Consider the following 20,484-nt stretch of genomic DNA (forward strand, 5'->3'; position numbering starts at 1 on the left):
TTTCGCTGTTGAAAAATAGCACATATACAAGCTCACAACGCGGCACTCGGTGCCGTGCTGCGAGCTTGTATATCTGCTATTTTTCAATAGTTAAAGCACAAAATAATTGATGTGAATCCTTGTACCCAGGGCCCAGAATTTGGTGCGACACCTCTGGTGATTCATCCTTCCAGTACAGTACGCATGCCGGCTTCCATGAAGCTGTACAATGATGCTAATGCTCGATTCACCACCAGCCGCCCCGCTCAGTCCGTGGTCGTGGTCGAATGATCAATAATGACTCTGGCTCTTACGACTCTTATAAACTCAGTAAAGGAGTAAATTTACTTGAGTACCGTACTGTTAATTTCACTCATGTACATTTCCAAGACACATATTTTACTTTTACTCAAGTACATTTCTAGGAAGGTAGGCTACAAGTTACTTTTGTACTTTTACTCAAGTGACATTTTTGATTAACTGAACTTTTACTTGTGGAGTAAATTAAGGCCCATCTGTACTTTTACTTGAGTATTTCGTCCACCACTGCTCTTATCCCTGTGGACTGAGGACTAATGACTATCTATTAACAACAACAATAATCATGAAAATTAAATAAGAATAATAATTACTATTATTGTTGTTGTTGTTTATTATTGTTGTTGTTGTAATTATAATAATATTAATGCAGAGGCTGGTTAGAATGTCAATCTTGGAGTTTTTGGTCGTGCAGTTTCCTTGCCATCATGTAACTCCAGATAGTGGTGAGTTATCTTCAAATGTTGCTGTTTCTGCGCTGTTTTGGTTCATTTGCATACATATACTGTAAACTCCAGTGTCTTCTCAGCCATAATCCTCTCAGCAAATGTGTTTAGTGGCTGAGTTTTGTCCCCGTTTGACTTCCTTCAGCATTAAAACAAACAGTGCTCTTAGACTTAAACTATTGTCCCTCTTGTTACTAAACAATATAGAAAGATATATAGATACTATAGACAGACAGTACGAGACAGACCATTCTCTACTGTTTGGTTTTACTAGTCCTTACCCGTTCAAAGATATGAGCTCCGAAATGATGTGCAGTGTGTGGGTTATGGGGTGTGCACTGTGCACACAGTATATGAGGGATGGAAAGTAACTTTCTGGTGCTTGCATGATAATATGTAGGAGCATCAATGTAAGAAATACCCGTTTTGTTTAATGGCTATGGAGATACTGTGTACCGATCTACATGACAACATCTGAAAGAGGGCCAGCCAACACACCCCCCCCCCCCCCCCCCCGCCCACCCACACACACACACACACACACACACACACACACACACACACGCACACACGCACACACACACAGAGCTGGTTAAACATGCCTCATGCTAGATGCAGAATAGATAGTAGTTACACCATAAAAATGCTAATATACAGCATATGATTTGTGAAAGTGACAAACGGGCTTCACAGTTATGTCAGGTGTGTTCATATGCTAATGGTGATGCGATTTCAGATCAATTGCTCCAGCCACTGAGGAGAAACGCTGTGACAGACACTCAGACAGACAGACACTCAGAGTGACAGACAGACACTCACTCAGACAGACATTCCGAAAATTATATGTTTGATATAATTTCTTAAATGTATTGTCTCTTCACTGCATCTGTTTCTTTCTGTCTCACATTCTGTCTTCTCTCTGGGTGGCCTTGTGCTGGTTCTGAAGCTCTCATTAGTTCTCTTTCTTTGGTATGACCCTACCAATATCTCTCTCCCCCTTCCTCTCTCTCTCACACTCTCTTCTGTTATATATTTTTCATCTGTTTTAACACCCTCCACCCCTCACTCTCCAGGTGGTTAGGTCACCTCTGCCTCGCATCGATTCATCTGCAGTTAGGCAGCCTGTCTTGTTTCATCCGCCTGGGTTGTCGGTACAATTCCCTGCGGTCCCCACACTCCGTCACAAACATTTGCGCAGGGGCGCAACCCGCACGCACGCATGCACACACACGCACGCATGCCCACACACACAAACACACACACATAAACACCCTGTCTGTTTGCTTCTTACCAATAACAATGTACACCCCCTCGACCTCTCCCTTATGCCCTTCCCCCTTTCTTCTCCCTAGTCTTCTTCCCTCATTCTTTCATGCCTTCATTTTCCCTTGTTCCTCCTCTCCCTGGCTTTCATTTAAAACCCATTTCATCCCCTGGCCTTTCCTCATTCCATTCCCATCTCCTCCACTTTATGTCACATAAGCACATATGCGACTGTCGTGCGAGCGCACACACACACACACACACACACACACACACACACACACACATTTGCGCACACACAAGTTCACAGACATGCACATGTATGCACACACTTGCTTGGACGCGCGCGCACACACACACACACACACACACACACACACACACACACACACACACACACACACACACACACACACACACACACACACACACACACACACACACACACACACACACACACACACACAGTTTAAGGATTCATAGGACTTCCCCCATTTCATTTCTTTATTTCTCCAACTCTCTCCCTCCTGTTCCCTCCCCCTGTCTTTAGATAGATAAAGATAGATGCTTTATTTGTCCTTGGTTCTTTTTGCTCCCACAATTTCCAAATGCTTCTGCCAACTCATCTGTTATTCAGAATCTTTTGTAAATAAGCTAGATATCTGGTCATTTCCCCACTTCCTTATTTCCTGCACAGTTGCTTCAATAACTCCTACTGGACTGTGGTGTGGACTCCAACAACATAGTTAGCTGGCTGCTGAGCAGAATTGGAAGATCCAAAAAGAAACATTTTGAAATACATTTTTAAATCTGGAACAGATTTTATTAAAGAAGTGCGTTTGTGGCGAGACATTCAGGGGACCTAGGCGACCTATTTGCCTATTGGCTGTCCATGTCACATGGTAACCGAGCTAGTTTCATGATTGGGAGCGGCCTTGCGGTCTATGTGAAACTGGCAAATATAAGCTGGCGAATATAAGGAATTTTCTTCAGAATAAGAGTACCCCTCAGCCAATTGAAAAATGTTGAAAAACGATCAATTTTCCCATGATATGCACATTCCAAATATAGATTAAGCATTTACACGAACATACACAATGTTAATTATGTTTCTGGGTTAAAAAAAAGCTTTAATAACATAAAACAATTATAAATGGATAAATGCTGTTCACTGGAGTGCATGGCCTTTACAAATTGGACTCTAGACAGTAGACGGCTCTTTGCGTCAGCACTTTGAACACATGCACGCGTTCGGGGAGACCTCCTCTTCCACCCCACACTCTCCGCTAAGCCAAAGAGGTGTAAACATTTTTTGTGATGGCCGTTCAGAGCGGCCAGACATTGAAAAAGTCCCATTTTCAGACTCTAGTGGGCGCTGGACGGGAGGCGGCTCTTTGCGTCGGCACTTTGAACACACGCACGTGTTCGGGGAGACCTCCTCTACCCCACTACACTCTCCGCTAAGCCAGAGAGGTGTAAAAAAAATATTTGCTGGCCTTCCAGTGCGGCTAGACATACAAAAAGTACCATTTTCAGACTCTAGTTGGTGCTGGAGAGCAGACGGCTCGCTGTGTCGGCACTTTGAACACACGCACGCGTTCGGGGAGACCTCCTCTATCACGCCACACTCTCCGCTAAGCGGGAGAGGTGTAAAATCTATTTCTGTTGGCTTTGCAGTGCAGCCACCTGCTCAAAAAAGTAGGGGTGTAACAATATAGTAACTGTATCGAAATATCGTTTTTAACTTAAAAAACCGAAGTATATCGAAATGAAAACAGTTAAAATCGAATCGTATCGTTTTATTTTGTATCGTATCGAATCGGCAGTGCAAAGAATCGATTGTATCGATACTACCTTCTTGTGCATTGTATTTAGCATTTTTAAGAAGAAAAAATAATAAGGAGGAGTTTAATTACTTTTCCTTTCCATATAGCTACACTGGTCTATCGATAAATGTGTGTAATCTCTGGTTTCATGTCAAGGTGCGGGTTTGTCAATATACAATGTCCATGTATTTGGCAGATAATCACTGTGTTTACTTATTTATATCTACATTATTCCCTTAAAAACCTGCACTATCCACACCTATCACACAGATTTAATGTCTTTGATAAATAGTTACTATATCGATTTTAAATCATTGAATCGAATCGTATCGTGTCGCCATGAATGAACCAATATCGTTCATGTATCGTATCGTCAACCATGTATCGTGATATGTATCGAATCGCTATTAAAATGTATCGTTACACCCCTACAAAAAAGTGTCATTTTCAGACATTTTCAAACTCTAGTTGGCGCTGGAGAGCAGACGGCTCGCTGCGTCAGCACTTTGAACACACGCACGCGTTCGGGGAGACCTCCTCTATCACACCACACTCTCCGCTAAGCAGGAGAGGTGTAAAATCAATTTCTGTTGGCTTTCCAGTGCAGCCACTCGCTCCAAAAAGTGACATTTTCAGACATTTTCAAACTCTAGTTGGCGCTGGAGAGCAGACGGCTCGCTGCGTCGGCACTTTGAACACACGCACGCATTCGGGGAGACCTCCTCTATCACACCACACTCTCCGCTAAGCGGGAGAGGTGTAAAATCTATTTCTGTTGGCTTTCCAGTGCAGCCACTCGCTCCAAAAAGTGACATTTTCAGACATTTTTAAACTCTAGTTGGCGCTGGAGAGCAGACGGCTCGCTGCGTCGGCACTTTGAACACACGCACGCGTTCGGGGAGACCTCCTCTATCACACCACACTCTCCGCTAAGCGGGAGAGGTGTAAAATCTATTTCTGTTGGCTTTCCAGTGCAGCCACTCGCTCCAAAAAGTGACATTTTCAGACATTTTTAAACTCTAGTTGGCGCTGGAGAGCAGACGGCTCGCTGCGTCGGCACTTTGAACACACGCACGCGTTCGGGGAGACCTCCTCTATCACGCCACACTCTCTGCTAAGCAGGAGAGGTGTAAAATCAATTTCTGTTGGCTTTCCAGTGCAGCCACTCGCTCCAAAAAGTGACATTTTCAGACATTTTCAAACTCTAGTTGGCGCTGGAGAGCAGACGGCTGGCTACGTCGGCACTTTGAACACACGCACGCATTCGGGGAGACCTCCTCTATCACGCCACACTCTCCGCTAAGCAGGAGAGGTGTAAAATCAATTTCTGTTGGCTTTCCAGTGCAGCCACTCGCTCCAAAAAGTGACATTTTCAGACATTTTCAAACTCTAGTTGGCGCTGGAGAGCAGACGGCTCGCTGTGTCGGCACTTTGAACACACGCACGCGTTCGGGGAGACCTCCTCTATCACGCCACACTCTCCACTAAGCAGGAGAGGTGCAGTGGTGAAAGTGAGCCGGAACGGCCGGAACCCCCGTTCCGTTAAAACATTCGGGGCCGGAACGGCGTTCCGTTAAGAAGAGGAGAAGCCAGCTGTCAAAATCCCATGTTAAATAGCCAGCCACAAACGCACGTCCAGGAAGAAAACAATAGCCTATAGGCCTACTAAAGTCAGATTAACATACAGTACACAAGTTTTACTAGTTATATTTTCTGATAAAGTGCTTCTAAATTATTCCCGTGGGTTTGTGTAGGTCAGTGTGATCCAGTCTGTTTGCGTTTCAGTGTTTGTTTGACACGGAGCGAGTGGGTGGGACGTTCGTGAACGAATCGAGTCTTTTGAACGGCTCTTTGAAATGAACGATAGGATTCGGTTCACAGTAGGGAGCCGTTCCTTTATAATGAACAGTGGTGGGAAAATTACTCAATTTCTTTAGAAATATCAATACTGCAATCAAGTAGAAGTTTGGAATGTTAATGTACTTGAGTAGTAGAAGTATCAAAATGTAGGCCTACGTCTTTTGAACGGCTCTTTGAAAGGAACGGATCCCAGAGATCCGGCTCACTTCAAAGAGCCATAAATCCCATCTCTAGGAGGACTTGTGTCTGTGCCTGCATGCGGCAATAAATGCAGAATAGACCAAAATGATTCAATTCTGCATCTGGAAATGGGAGATGTAGTGGAGTATACTCCAGTAAAGTAGGCTAGGCTATACTTAAAACCTGTACTTAAATACAGTACTTTAGTAAATGTAGGTCTACTTAGTTACTTTAGATAACTGGTTATAATAATATGAATAATATAATAAATATAATAATAATATATATATATATATGCTTACCCTTCTGTTTGGAACAATGAACAATATGAAGAGGCTTTAGGCTTATCATAGAAGGGCAGCAGGTGGGCCTCCCAAAATGCAGTTTTCTATGCATTTCAGGGGTTTTGGGGGATTAGAGCCTCCCAAATTTTTTTCGGACGCGCGGCTTTGCCGCGCGTCCAATTTATGACAGTTCCGGCAAGAATTTCAAACCACTTTCACCACTGGCTCTAAAATTAATTTCTGTTGGCTTTCCAGTGCAGCCACTCACTCAAAAAAAAGTGACATTTTCAGACATTTTCAAACTCTAGTTGGCGCTGGAGAGCAGACGGCTCGCTGCGTCGGCACTTTGAACACACGCACGCGTTCGGGGAGACCTCCTCTATCACACCACACTCTCTGCTAAGCGGGAGAGGTGTAAAATCTATTTCTGTTGGCTTTCCAGTGCAACCATTCGCAAAAAGTGACGTTTTTACTTGGCAAAGGCAAAAAGCTGTGAGTAGGGATAATAAGTGGAAATGAGAATGAGAATGAGATGAGTATTTATTGATGGAAATTAAAACGACTTGCACATTTTTTTTTTCATGTGTTTGTCCTATCTTGGAATACTCCTCTGGAGTTTGGGATTCAGGTAACTTAACAAAGGTGTAAGTGTGCATGAGAGGGATATTAGATATTTTCTGGGAGTTTTCAAATTTGCTCCTATATCTGCTTTAATGGTGACAGGGGACTGGAAGCTGCTAAAATTGTATTTAAACAGATTAGGCAAAGATTTCCTTATTTTAAGAATGCATTTTAGGGAGAAAAAGCACTGCCCAGATTTGACAGGAATTCCTACTTTTTCTCAAGGCATTATTCAAAGCTGGCATAAAGCGGGAGGTGGGTCAGTGAAGGAGCCATGTACAGCAGATGAAGTGGGAAACCATATCATTTGGGGATCTGCTTTTATGACAGATGCTAGAGGGAAGTCCCTGTTCTATAAACACTGGATTGACGCTGGAATCATTTATATAAAAGATCTATCTGTTAAAGAAAAAACAAAGCTTCGTAACTGGATAAGAGAAATGAGAGAATTAGCCATCATCAGAAAGGCAATTCCCAAAAAATGGCTCCCATTTATAAACAACAGTATAACGTCCAGAGATGAAAATACTGATGCACGAATGGCTCTGACAGGTTACACCTGTAAAAATATATATAGGCTGCTGTTAAAAGAAAAAATAACGACATCATATATGCAGGCATATTGGGAAGCTGTACTAGTTGAGTAAACATCATGTGGAGTAACGTATGGCGGCTACAAACTATAAAACTATCTCCAGATAGAAAATTGGCAGAGTTCAATTTAAAAATATTACATGGAATTCTCCCAAATATGTCAAACTTGTATAAATGGAAGCTTGTTCCCAATCCTCTATTTGCTGTTTGCTTGGTAAAAGAAGATACAGAACACATGTTTGTTTCATGTCGGTGTCTGGGTAACTTTTGGAACCATGTTTCTGCTCTTATGTCTCATCTTAATGTCACATTTAGAGTAGAATTGTCAAACTGTCCATCTTTAAAATGTGGATAAGGTACAATGATCACCAAAGGTTCTCTACAGAATTGAAGGCAATAATTAAAATGGATCTCTTGGTGGATGAGGCAAGAGGTAATGAAGCCTGGGCATATTTATTGTGGTTGTTGGATTAAACCCACATGGAATATTTTCTTTTGCTTTTTTAATCCTTTATCCTGCCTCCTCCTTTGTACAGTAGCCTATGTATATTTCCCATCTCATTGGTGTGAGGTTTTTATGTATCCTTTTTATATGATGTTTTGTAATGTGCATGCATGTCTTAATAAATAAAAGTTTTTTAAAAAAAGGACGGTAAACTGGAACAGAATTAAATCAAAGACTATGTGGCTAGTGAAGGATGAGACCCACTTTCTATTGTACTGCCCATTTTATCATGATTTAAGAAAACACTGGACATTTTCTGACATCTGGCTGCACTGGACGGCCCGCCACACTTTTTTATACAGCTCTCCGGCTTAGCAGAGAATAAAAGAATACAGACAAGGTCCAAACTCCTGAGGAGTAATCAAAGATAGGACAAACACATGAAACAGGTTAAGATTTTCCTTTTAATTTCCTGACATAAATAAATACTCACTTTCTCATTCCCACATGTTAACCCTACTCCCAGCTGCTTGCCTTTGCCTTTGCCAAGTAAATATTGCACTTTTTGTGCATCTGGCTGCACTGGAAAGCCAACAGCACTTTATTTTACAACTCTCCCGCTTAGCGGAGAGTGCGGTGTGGCAGAGGAGGTCTCCCCGCACGCGTGCGTGTCTCCAAAGTGCCGACGCAAAGAGCCGTCTGCTCTCCAGCGCCAACTAGACTTTGAAAATGTCTGAAAATGTCACTTTTTTTTTGAGTGAGTGGCTGCACTGGAAAGCCAACAGAAATTAATTTTACACCTCTCCTGCTTAGTGGAGAGTGTGGCGTGATAGAGGAGGTCTCCCCGAACGCGTGCGTGTCTCCAAAGTGCCGACGCAAAGAGCCGTCTGCTCTCCAGCGCCAACTAGAGTCTGAAAATGTCTGAAAATGTCACTTTTTGAGCGGGTGGCTGCACTGGAAAGCCAACAGAAATAGATTTTACGTCTCTCTGGCTTAGCGGAGAGTGTGGTGTGATAGAGGAGGTCTCCCCGAACGCGTGCGTGTGTTCAAAGTGCCGACGCAAAGAGCCGTCTGCTCTCCAGCGCCAACTAGAGTCTGAACATTTCTGAAAATGTCACTTTTTGAGCGGGTGGCTGCACTGGAAAGCCAACAGAAATAGATTTTACGTCTCTCTGGCTTAGCGGAGAGTGTGGTGTGATAGAGGAGGTCTCCCCGAACGCGTGCGTGTGTTCAAAGTGCCGACGCAAAGAGCCGTCTGCTCTCCAGCGCCAACTAGAGTTTGAAAATGTCAGAAAATTTCACTTTTTTTTTGAGTGAGTGGCTGCACTGGAAAGCCAACAGAAATTAATTTTACACCTCTCCTGCTTAGTGGAGAGTGTGGCGTGATAGAGGAGGTCTCCCCGAACGCGTGCGTGTGTTCAAAGTGCCGACGCAGCGAGCCGCCTGCTCTCCAGCACCAACTAGAGTCTGAAAATGTCTGAAAATCTCACTTTATGAGCGAGTGGCTGCACTGGAAAGCCAACAGAAATAGATTGTACACCTCTCTGGCTTAGCGGAGAGTGTGGTGTGATAGAGGAGGTCTCCCCGAACGCGTGCGTGTGTTCAAAGTGCCGACGCAAAGAGCCGTCTGCTCTCCAGTGCCAACTAGAGTTAAAATTGTCTGAAAATGTCACTTTTTTTGAGTGAGTGGCTGCACTGGGAAGCCAACAGAAATTGATTTTACACCTCTCCTGCTTAGCGGAGAGTGTGGTGTGATAGAGGTCTCCCCGAACGCGTGCGTGTGTTCAAAGTGCCGACGCAAAGAGCCGTCTGCTCTCCAGCGCCAACTAGAGTCTGAAAATGTCACTTTTTGAGCGAGTGGCTGCACTGGAAAGCCAACAGAAATTAATTTTACACCTCTCCTGCTTAGTGGAGAGTGTGGTGTGATAGAGGAAGTCTCCCCGAACGTGTGCGTGTGTTCAAAGTGTAGACGCAAAGAGCCGTCTCCTGTCCAGCGCTCACTAGAGTCCGAAAATGGGACTTTATTTGTAGATCTGCCATTTTCAAAATACTCTGTTACAAGTAAAAGTCTGGAATTCAAAATGAAATTCAGTAAAAGTATGAAAGTATTGGCATCAAAATATTCTTAAAGTACCAAAAGTAAAAGTACAAAATGTTTTAAAATAGTAGATCTACACGCTCACAACATGTTGTGATGCGACACATTGTGAGCTTGTAGATCTGCTATTTTCAAATAGCCTAGGTATTAAATAGGGCTAAAGTTCTTAATGTGTGTATTGCAATAACACATCTGCAAAGTAACTACTGTAGTAACTCAAGTTTAAAAATAAATTGTAGTGGAGTAAAAATACAAATACCTCAAAATTGCACGTAGCCTACATGTAGGCCTACTTAGTTACTTTACACCACTGGCAGAAGGTGCTAATTGTGGCAATTATCACATTGTGGTCAGAAGTTGTATGGAAAATGGGCTAAGTACCCATTTTACTTGGGATCAATAGCCAATTTAAATCGGTAAAAACTTGTTAGGGCACTTTGAAGTACACCAGTATAAGCAATTTAAAAATACACACATCGTAATTGTATTCTTTTAAATAAATGTACGGTCTTTACAAACATTAATTACTGACATCTTATTTTGAAGGTCTTATATTCGCCAGCTCCTACACCGGAAGTCCTATATTCGCCAGTTTCACGTTGCCGGCCTTGCGCTGTTCTGGCGCTGTTCTTCTTCTCGAGTTTGGAAAAAAAGGATCCGTTCCGTTTCCTGCCTGAGCCAGATGCGAGCAGTCCTTTGTTGTCCCTGCTTAGCATTGACTTAGCATTGAGAACATTGTCATGATCGTAAAACTATCTAGTTTTAACGTTCAGAACGTTTTCTTTTTGGACAATAAAAACATTGACAGCCAGGGGGAAAAAAATCCATGAAGGACACGGAATGCAATCGTTCACTCGCCGTTGGAAAATTGACTTATTAGACTATTCTGGATGTGTGGCTAACGGCTAACGCTAACGTTAGCTAGCGCTAGCTGCAGGCTAACGCTAGCTAGCGCTAGCTGCAGGCTAACGCAGGCATGTTATACACAATTACTCATGGAATAAAACGGCGACCCAACTCTAGGTTAAGTCTGTCAGAACCGTCAGATTATCCTTCTAACTGAAGTTACACAAACACTGATTATACTACATTTAGCACTGTTAGCCCGACCAATTTAGATAGGGCACGAGTCACGTTGTTTCGCACGTAATAAATTCACTTCAACCTTGTGTTGAGCAGTTAAACCTATTTGCTATGTACGTCTACAAAAACGTTCATATTTCAAAGATAAAGTGCTTACTGAAGTCTCACAGATGTCACAGTATGGTACGCTCAAGCAGAATTACCCGTATCTTTCGTATTGTTTAATAAACAGCATTTTAATCCGATCGGACGTCATTTTCTGTTGTTTTTCAGCCATGCGACCCCATCGGTTGCGAGGTGTACTGCACTTAGATACATTAATACCTTTTTAAGGAAACGACGACCGATCGGATTAAAATGCTCCTCTTTAAATAATACGATCATTACGGGACATTCTGCTGGAGCGTACCCTATGGTGACATCCGTGAGCCTTCACTAAGCAATTTATCTTTGTAATCTGACCGTTTGTGTAGACGTACGTAGCAAATTGGTTAAACTGCTCAACAGCAGATTGTGTTGAATTCACGGTTGGCGCAGCGTAGCGTCTTTACATTTAGCCCAATAATGCTAATCTACAAAGCAATAACTAAAGTTTAAAACATACATAAACCACTTTAGCCCTATGTTATACCAAGGCTATTTGAAAATAGCCGATCTACAAGCTCACAACGCATTGCGGTGCAACGCGTTGTGAGCTTGTAGATCTGCTATTTTCAAACATTTTGTACTTTTACTTTTGGTACTTTAAGTACATTTGGATACCAATACTTTTGTACTTTTACTCAAGTACATTTTTAATTCTGGACTTTTACTTGTAACAGAGTGATTCTACATTGCAGAATTGATACTTTTACTTAATTATAAAAATGTAGGTACTTTTTCCACCACTGTGTAAACGTTTGTGTTCTCATGCCAATAAAGCTTCTTTGAATTGAAGATTGAATTGAAGATTGCTCCCCATGTGGCGGAGTACACAATAATGGTAAATAAAGTAGCTTACTCTAAAATAATCCATCCATCCATCTTCAACCGCTTATCCAGCATCGGGTCACTGGGGTAACAGTTCCAACTGAGATTTCTAGAGTTCCTTAATAATAACAATTAAAATAAACAATACTAATGATTATAATTGCGACCGTCAGGTCGCAGTTACTATGAAAACCTCCACCGCCTGTCTGTCTGTCTGTCCGTCAGTCAGTCTGTCTGTCACGTCACATCACACTTTTTTGCCCCTATCCATGTGAAATTTTCCACACACAATCCTTGTCTGCCAATCCACAACCTCCACCCTTCCAGGGACCCCCGCAGCTCCAGGGACCCCCGCCAAATTTTTTAAAACACATTTTTGAATACTGCTCCTACAGTTTTTGCCCTAAAATCACACAAATCGCTACACAGTATGTCTACACTTATCTCATCGACATGGATCTGTCCCATATAGCGCCACCATCAGGTAGATTTTTTAACACATTTTTGGACCTAAACTTTTTTTTTTTCTACTTTTTTTTTCAAACTTTTTTTTTTTTTTTTCAAAAAAAGATTTTTTCAAACTTTTTTTACACTAACTTCAACACACCAATCCACCAGATTTTATATTGACTGTGTGTCAATTCTTGTTTGTGAACACAGTGTGTCACGATTGGTTGAAAACCTGATGTAAGAGGACAGCTTTTTCCCAGGCTGAATTACGAGACTACCTCTGGAGCATTTAGCATAGTAAATGTGTTGGTGTTGATTCATCCAGGGGTATTATGGGATATGCTTGGTTTACTTCTTGTTCAGGTACAGAAGAGTGTGGCCACGCATTGTTGCTATCAGTGATTTATTTTATTTGTTTACGAGTGATACGGAAGATAGAACCCTGGCTGTTCACGTGTTTACTTGGAATATGTTTTGTTATTAAATCACCAGTTTTCCAGCACGGACTCCTTACTTATTTTAGCATAGAACAAGTTAAGGATTACTCTGCAACGAAGAGGAGGAAGGTGGTTATAGCGTGAGCATGAAAACCAACACAGAGAGAACACACAAGATACTTTATAGAACATGGAATCCCTGCATGGATTTCTGGGTATTTGCGGAGAGTTACCATGCCACTGACCTGTCTCTCCAAAGCTAAAAAGGGGGCATATACTTATTATCTCCTTCTCTCCCTCCTTTTCTTACCGATCTCAGTGATGAGAGGGGATGTATGTCGCCTCGTTCCTCCCACTCCGTCCCCTTGAATCTCGTCTCAGTGAGGAGGGAGGAGGTGTCAGAGAGGCCCACTATCGATCCACGTCAGGACGGAGGACACACCAAAACACGTCCCCCTCTGGGATCAGCCATCAGCTGGATGTGTCTCTGACCCTAACTCTCTGTCTCTGCTCTCCTGCTCCTGAGAGAGAATTAGACAGAGGAGGAGGAAGAGCAAGGAAGGAGCAGAAAAGCAGATACTCAGTGAGCCATTCAAAGGCCAGTGGTGGACAGTAACTAAGTACTTATTTTTTTTTTGCAAGCTCATGAATTTCACTCCGCTACATTTCAAATTGAAATATTGTAGTCCTTGTGCCTTTTATGCCCATTTATGGAGATCCCTGATGTGTTGTCATCAGTTATATGCCCATATATTGGTATGCCCATTGCCCATATATGGGCATATAAATTGGATCGGCAGTTCTGGACAACTGGACATCCATATGCCCACATATGGACGTATCGGTCGGATAGGCGGTTCTGGACATAGACATAAAAAGTTAGACGCCTCCTCCGGCTCTGATCTACAAGCTCACAACGCATCATGGTGCGACAAGCTTATAAATCAGCTATTCTTTATTTACATTTTTTCAGATATTTTTTGGAAATGTATAATGTATAAAATCTGTATAATTTGCAATGTTACTTTGTTATTTGTACTTTTTAATACTTGAGTATTTACTTCAGAATACACTCCACAGTGAACGAGAGACGGAGAGAGAGGGAGACTGTATCCTTGGCAGACACAGTGATAGATGTGGGACGGTAATCTCTAAAGCCACCTGGAACATGAGACTGATCGATTCTCACTCTCTCACTCCCAAATGAAAAGTCTCACTCTTTTCCATCTCTCCCCCTCTCAATTTATTTCAATTCCAAATGCTTCATTGGCATTAATACAATACATTCTGCATTGCCAAAGCATACATATAACACCAGTAAGACTACCTAATCAGGAGATAAGCGACCGTCAGGTTGCATACACAAACTTTAGAAGGCAATGGTAGGCAATCAGGAGGGAATATTGGAAATGGGACAGATCCATGTTGATGATATGACTTTAGAGATACTGTGTATCGCTTTGCGTGATTTTAGGGCAAAATCTGTAGGAGCAGTGTCCATTAATGTTGTCAGCAAAAAGCAGCCTCATGGTGGCGCTAGAACAGGGGCATGTGAGAAACAAGTCACAAAATAGTCACTTATACAGAGACAAAAAGCGAATAACATTCTCACAATAATACGTTATTATATTGACAGGCAATATAATAATAATGAAAACAAATGAATAACCAATAGCTGCAGCAGTTAGTGAGTTGTGAGTTTGTTTAGCCAGATGTGCTAGGCTCTTCTGTGTGTCTCTCTCTCTCTCTCTCACACACACACATGCACAAACACAAACACACGCACGCACGCACACACGCACATTCTCTCTCCCTCTCGAGTCATTTCTTGCACATTTTCCCCTCTGTTCCTAGGTTTCCTGTCTCTCTAAACACCCTATCTATAAAGCATTAAATGCCGAAAAGAAAAAAGAACAGTACCCCAAACCTAACATTTCCTAAAGCAGATAATCATGTAAGGTGCTGAAATATTTTATAAATGCATGGAAATCTTAAAGAGCTTTGCATGCTTTAGCCAGTGGATAGTACTGTAGATGCTGGGAAATTGCTTGGGTGAAGATTTGCCTGGAAGGTCTGCTTCAGCTAGGTTGAAGTCTTTGAAGTTGAAAAAGGCACCACAGCAATCTTCTTATAATTACAGTTTTTCTTAAAGGTGTATTCAGTGATAATGAAAGTGGCCGGGGGTCATCTTGTCCCTTACTGGCCTTACAGCGTGGAAATGTTTAGATTTTTATAGATTTTTTACACATTATAATGTTCTCGTTTTGATCATTAGACCCAATCACTGAATATCTCCAGCTTCAGGATATGTATGATACTGATTTACTACGAGACTGTGGCATTTTATGAGTTCAGTAGTTTACAATCTAGGCATTTAGCAGACATTCTTAATTCAGAGCGACTGTGGTTGTCAAAACTTTTATTTTGACCATCATAACTAAACATCATGACATAACTACAGCCATACTCGACCCTGATTGGTCAAGGACTGGCTGGCCACCTCTGAAAACTGAATCTAGCTATGCTCGCAACACGGGCCATGGTGGAACTCCTTATATGGTCAGCACACATTCTAGTGAGGAGAATGAATGGAAAATGTACCAATTATATTTTTATTTGAATGAAATACAATCACTGAATATACCTTTAATTGCTTTGGATCATTTCTCAAGTCTTCACATCATGCTCCATATCAAGAATTCAAGATGGTGTCATTTTCTTAGGTAGTTAGAAGGTATTGACCTGTTCAACTCACTGTTCCCTGCTCAGCCCAGCTGGATGCAAGTCTCGTCTTTGGCGACTTTGTTGATTGCTACACGCCACTGTATTCTGTAAATGTAAAAAAAAGAAAAAGAAAAGCTGCATGAGAAAATGGGCTCTGAATTAAATGCATCTGTGGCGCACACAGAGGATAATTTCCAATTAATATCGACCACGCAACAACGGCTACTGATTGGTGGCTTGCTAATTATACATAAACAGGCAAATACCAACATCAGAGACATGAAAAGAAACATTTGTGGGAGTGTGTACATGTATGGTTTCTCATCCTACTGTAGATACAAACGCACACAAGCAGCACACGTTTACACCAACATGTAAATAATCGATTCACTTTAATCCCATACATACAGTAATTCATGCACACATAAGCAACAGGTGTTTTATTGAAGATAAGATACATCGTCATTGATCCCGGATATGCATATAGAGCAACAGCAGTGCGAATGAACACTGCTAGGGTTGGGCATCCAAATTGCCATATACCGGAAATCCAAGTTCAAAACATCCTTTTTGTTTTCACGCTCTTTCAGTGGCAGTCACACACTTAAGAAAACTTGAAGAGTCAGTTTGTTCTCCTTCACAACAACTCTACCGTCTACCCTGAGCAAGCAGATTTGTCAGCTTTAAATAGGTTACCTTGATTGCTGCTACTGCTCACCTGCGCTCTCTCCAGGGACCATATGTATGAAATGGATGCATGCACAATTTGCACATTGTTCTGCGTTTCTCCGTAAAGGCGCTTTTCTTTTTTTTTTGTGTAAAAAACTAAACAAAAAAAATGAACACTGGTTTTTCATCCCAACCCAAGGCGTGGCGTGGCAGAGAAAACAGTGTGGGATTGTGCACATAGTAATTTGCATAGCCTATAGTTCATAATGAAACACGAAGAAGCGTAATTTAACAGACTGAAATCAAAATATTAGTTGAGGATTTAGCAAAGGGTAGTAGGATAAAGAACCAAAGAAAATTAAAAAGTGATTGGGAAAAAATGTACTATGAAAACCTCCACCGGCTGTCTGTCACGTCACGTCACACTTTTGGCCCTACTCTTATCTCCGGCATCGTTGCCCCTATCCATGCCAAACTTTGCACACAAACTCCCTGGCTACCAAACCACAACCTCCGTTCGTGATTTCTCACTTGCCCCTCTTCTAGCGCCACCATAAGGCCAATTTGTGCATACGTACATGCGACCTGACGGTCGCTTATCTCCCGTTTAGGGAGTCTTACTGGTAATACTAGTGTCAATAATGCCTGGTATCCTGGATCAAACAGATGTCAGTGGCACTGTCAACAACATCCAAGGGAGACAGCAATACCCAGGTGTGTATTTATTTATATTTTTTATGAATCAGACCATTGATTCACATTCTTTGTGGCATCAGGCTCTGTCCATGGTGCTGAATACCACAAGTAACACACCAATTAGTGTAGAATCGGATCAATATGAGTAGCAGGGAATTAGTTTCCACAAAGCAGTACAAGGCAGATAAAAGGAGCTTATCCCGTGGCTACAGTATGTGTTATGATTTGCTTTTGTTTTGCTTTTTCAGATGAAAGGCTGCGCTCAGAACGTTATATGACCTGTGGCATCCAGGGGCGTCACAAGGGGTAGGAAAGTGGGACTGAGTTACTAGGGCCCTGGTAACTTTAGCTATTGAAAAATAGCAGATATACAAGCTCACATCGCAGCACCGAGTGCCGCGCTGCGAGCTTGTAGATCTGCTATTTTTGAAAAGTCGTGAAAATGTGTGCAAATCTCTGAATATGTATTTTTTTAAGCGAACATTTGTAACTCAAATTTTGCCTCCGGGGTAGTCCCTGGAACTAAATATTTTGAGATGGGGGTCCGTGGCCAAATTCATATCATTTTGGGGGTCCTTCAAATGAAAAAGTTTGAGCATCACTGACATGGAAACATGGGTTTCTTGCACACATTTTCACAACTTTTCAAAAATAGCAGATCCACAAGCTTGCAGCGCGGCACTCGGTGCCGCGCTGTGAGCTTGTATATCTGCTATTTTTCAATAGTTAACATTCATGGGGGGCCCACAGTGAATCCTTGTACCCGGGGCCCAGAATTTGGTGTGACGCCCCTGGTGGCATCTAATCAGTCCACAGTCTTTTCCATGTGATACTGAACATGCAGGGGTGGAGTGGGGGGTGGGGGTATAATGTTAGATCCTGAGGGGTTTCTGCAGATTAGATATTCTTTCCATATTACGTTCCTCTCCACGGCCTCATTGCTCTCTCCTACTTCTCCCCACCAACACCCCGTGCCTTTTGCCTCCTCTGTTTATTTATCTTCCTCCCTGCCACCTCTGTTGTGACTTTCGTTCCCCTTTCTTTTATTTGAATACTGTGAGTCTCACTAAAAGTTATATTATCTCATGCCCTTCTCAATTATTTCTCCTCATACTATGCCTCTCCCCATGCATGCCCTCTGTTTATTTATCTTCCTCCCTGCCACCTTTGTCAAGACTTTCTTTCCCCTTCTTTTATTTGTATGAACTAGCCCTTACCCGTTCAAAGATATGAGCTCCGAAATGATGTGCAGTGTGTGGGTTATGGGATGTGCACTGTGCACACAGTATATGAGGGATGGAAAGTAACTTTAACTGGTGCTTGCATGCTAATATGTAGGAGCATCAATGTAAGAAATACCCGTTCCATTTAACGGCTACAGAGATACTGTGTACCGATCTGCATGATTTTTTGACAACATCTGTAACAGGGCCAGAACCCCCCCCCCCCCCCCCCGCCCGCCCGCCCGCCTGCCTGCACACACACACACACTCCCCCCCCCCCCCTGTGTGTGTGTGTGTGTGGGTTTGTGTGTGATTGTGCATGGCCTGAACAACAGCGCCCCTCCCTTAACATGTGTGGTCACAAAAGGTACTGTAGGCTAAATAGATATAGATACAGCATAAAAATGCTAATATACAGCATACGATTTGTGAAAGTGACAAACGGGCTTCACAGTTATGTCAGGTGTGTTCATATGCTAATGGTGATGCGATTTCAGATCAATTGCTCCAGCCACTGAGGAGAAACGCTGTGACAGACACTCACTCACTCACTCACTCACTCACTCACTCACTCACTCACTCACTCACTCACTCACTCAGACAGACATTCGCAAAATTATAGTATAGATGAATACTGTGAGTCTCAAAAACAGTTATATTATCTTCTCATGCCCTTCTCAATTATTTCTCCCCATCCTATGCATCTCCCCTTGCTCTTCTCTCCTCTGCTTTTCCGTCCTCATCCTCCTAGGCTGTTCTTTCCCTGTGAAACACATGTGGTCGTTTCACAATTAAACTCTTGTAGAGAAAGATGACAAGTAACAACAACAAAGGCTTTGTGATGCACCAGATACGAAGCTGATGAGCCTGAAATCTACAGGGAGATTCTACAGTAATTTGCTCCCTGTCATTTTCCTTTGAGGCCAAGGTGGAGAGAGGGAGAGAGTACTACACACAGACAGTGAGAGAAACAATATTCTGACTATGATTAGATTGATAGACCAGGGGTCTTCAACGTTTTCAGGCCAAGGACCCCCTAGCAGCGGAGATACAGCAGGGACCCCCCACTACATATTGTATAAAATTGCATATTGTATACAATTGAGTTGCAGATTTTCACACATTTAACCAATTAAATCATCAAAACTTGACATTTCACTCTGTACTCGGTCTGCTCTTTTTTACCTCTACAGCAAACACATTTGCCAGAAATAGCCGATCTACAACTTGTCAAGCTCTCAACGCCTCGCGCTGGAGTTGAGAGCTTGTAGATCTGCTATTTTTGGCTAAAGTTCTCAGAATAGGCATGCCAGGATTCAAGTTGTTAATTTAAAAGAATTATCCTACTGTATCACACAAAGATTTGGCGGCCCCACTGTAGTGACTCTGAGTCTGAGGACCCCCTAGGGGTCCCGGACCACCCGTTGAAAACCCCTGTGATAGACAGACAGAAAGCCAGTCAGCCAGACAGACAGACAGACAGACAGACAGACAGACAGAAAACAGACAGACAGACAGACAGACAGACAGACAGACAGACAGACAGACAGACAGACAGACAGAAAGCCTTTTTAGGCAATTGATCCTGCAGGGGAAATTCAGTTGTCATGGCAATACAGCAGTTATGAAACACAGGACAGATACAGAAAAAGAGATAGGCTGATAGGAGGATATAATACTAATAAAATTAAAAATAAGTAAACAGGTAACGCACAGGGATTCAATAGGAAAACTAAGAGTACCTGCTTGGCCCTCAGCACTTGGACTGCCAGCCAGTGCATTAACTGGTCAATAAGCTTTTAACAGGCGTAGATCATAGAGTTGAATACCGCATATATATTTTTTTTTAAATGATATTGTGTAAACGTTCATTTTCTTCTGGACCTGGTACTCTAGTCTAGAGCAGTGGTTCTCAACCTTTTTAGGCTGTGACCCCCAATATAGGCCTAATCATATTTTAACTGGGGACCCCCCACCCTGACAAGCACTATAAGTTGAGGAATTACATTTTGTATAACACGGTTGGTTCTATTGTGAAAATAGCAGATCGGCTATTTTTACAATTTCTGCTTCTAATATTTGACAATTTGGCCAATGTTTCATTTGGTATTAAAAGAGGTATTAAAAAGTCCTTAAAGTGTCACTTTAAAAATGTGCATATGGTATACCCTCTATAGCCTATAACTTTATGTTGGTTTGTGAGAGAGAAAACAATGTTGCACATTACCCCCAAAATAATTTGGGTACCCGATCCCACAGGCTGAGAACCACTGCTCTAGAGCAGAGTTTCTGAAGTCCAGGGGTGCCTCAGAATACGTT

The sequence above is a fragment of the Nannobrachium achirus genome, assembly GCF_963921795.1.
Source record: "Nannobrachium achirus genome assembly, chromosome: 13".
Classification (NCBI taxonomy): domain Eukaryota; kingdom Metazoa; phylum Chordata; class Actinopteri; order Myctophiformes; family Myctophidae; genus Nannobrachium; species Nannobrachium achirus.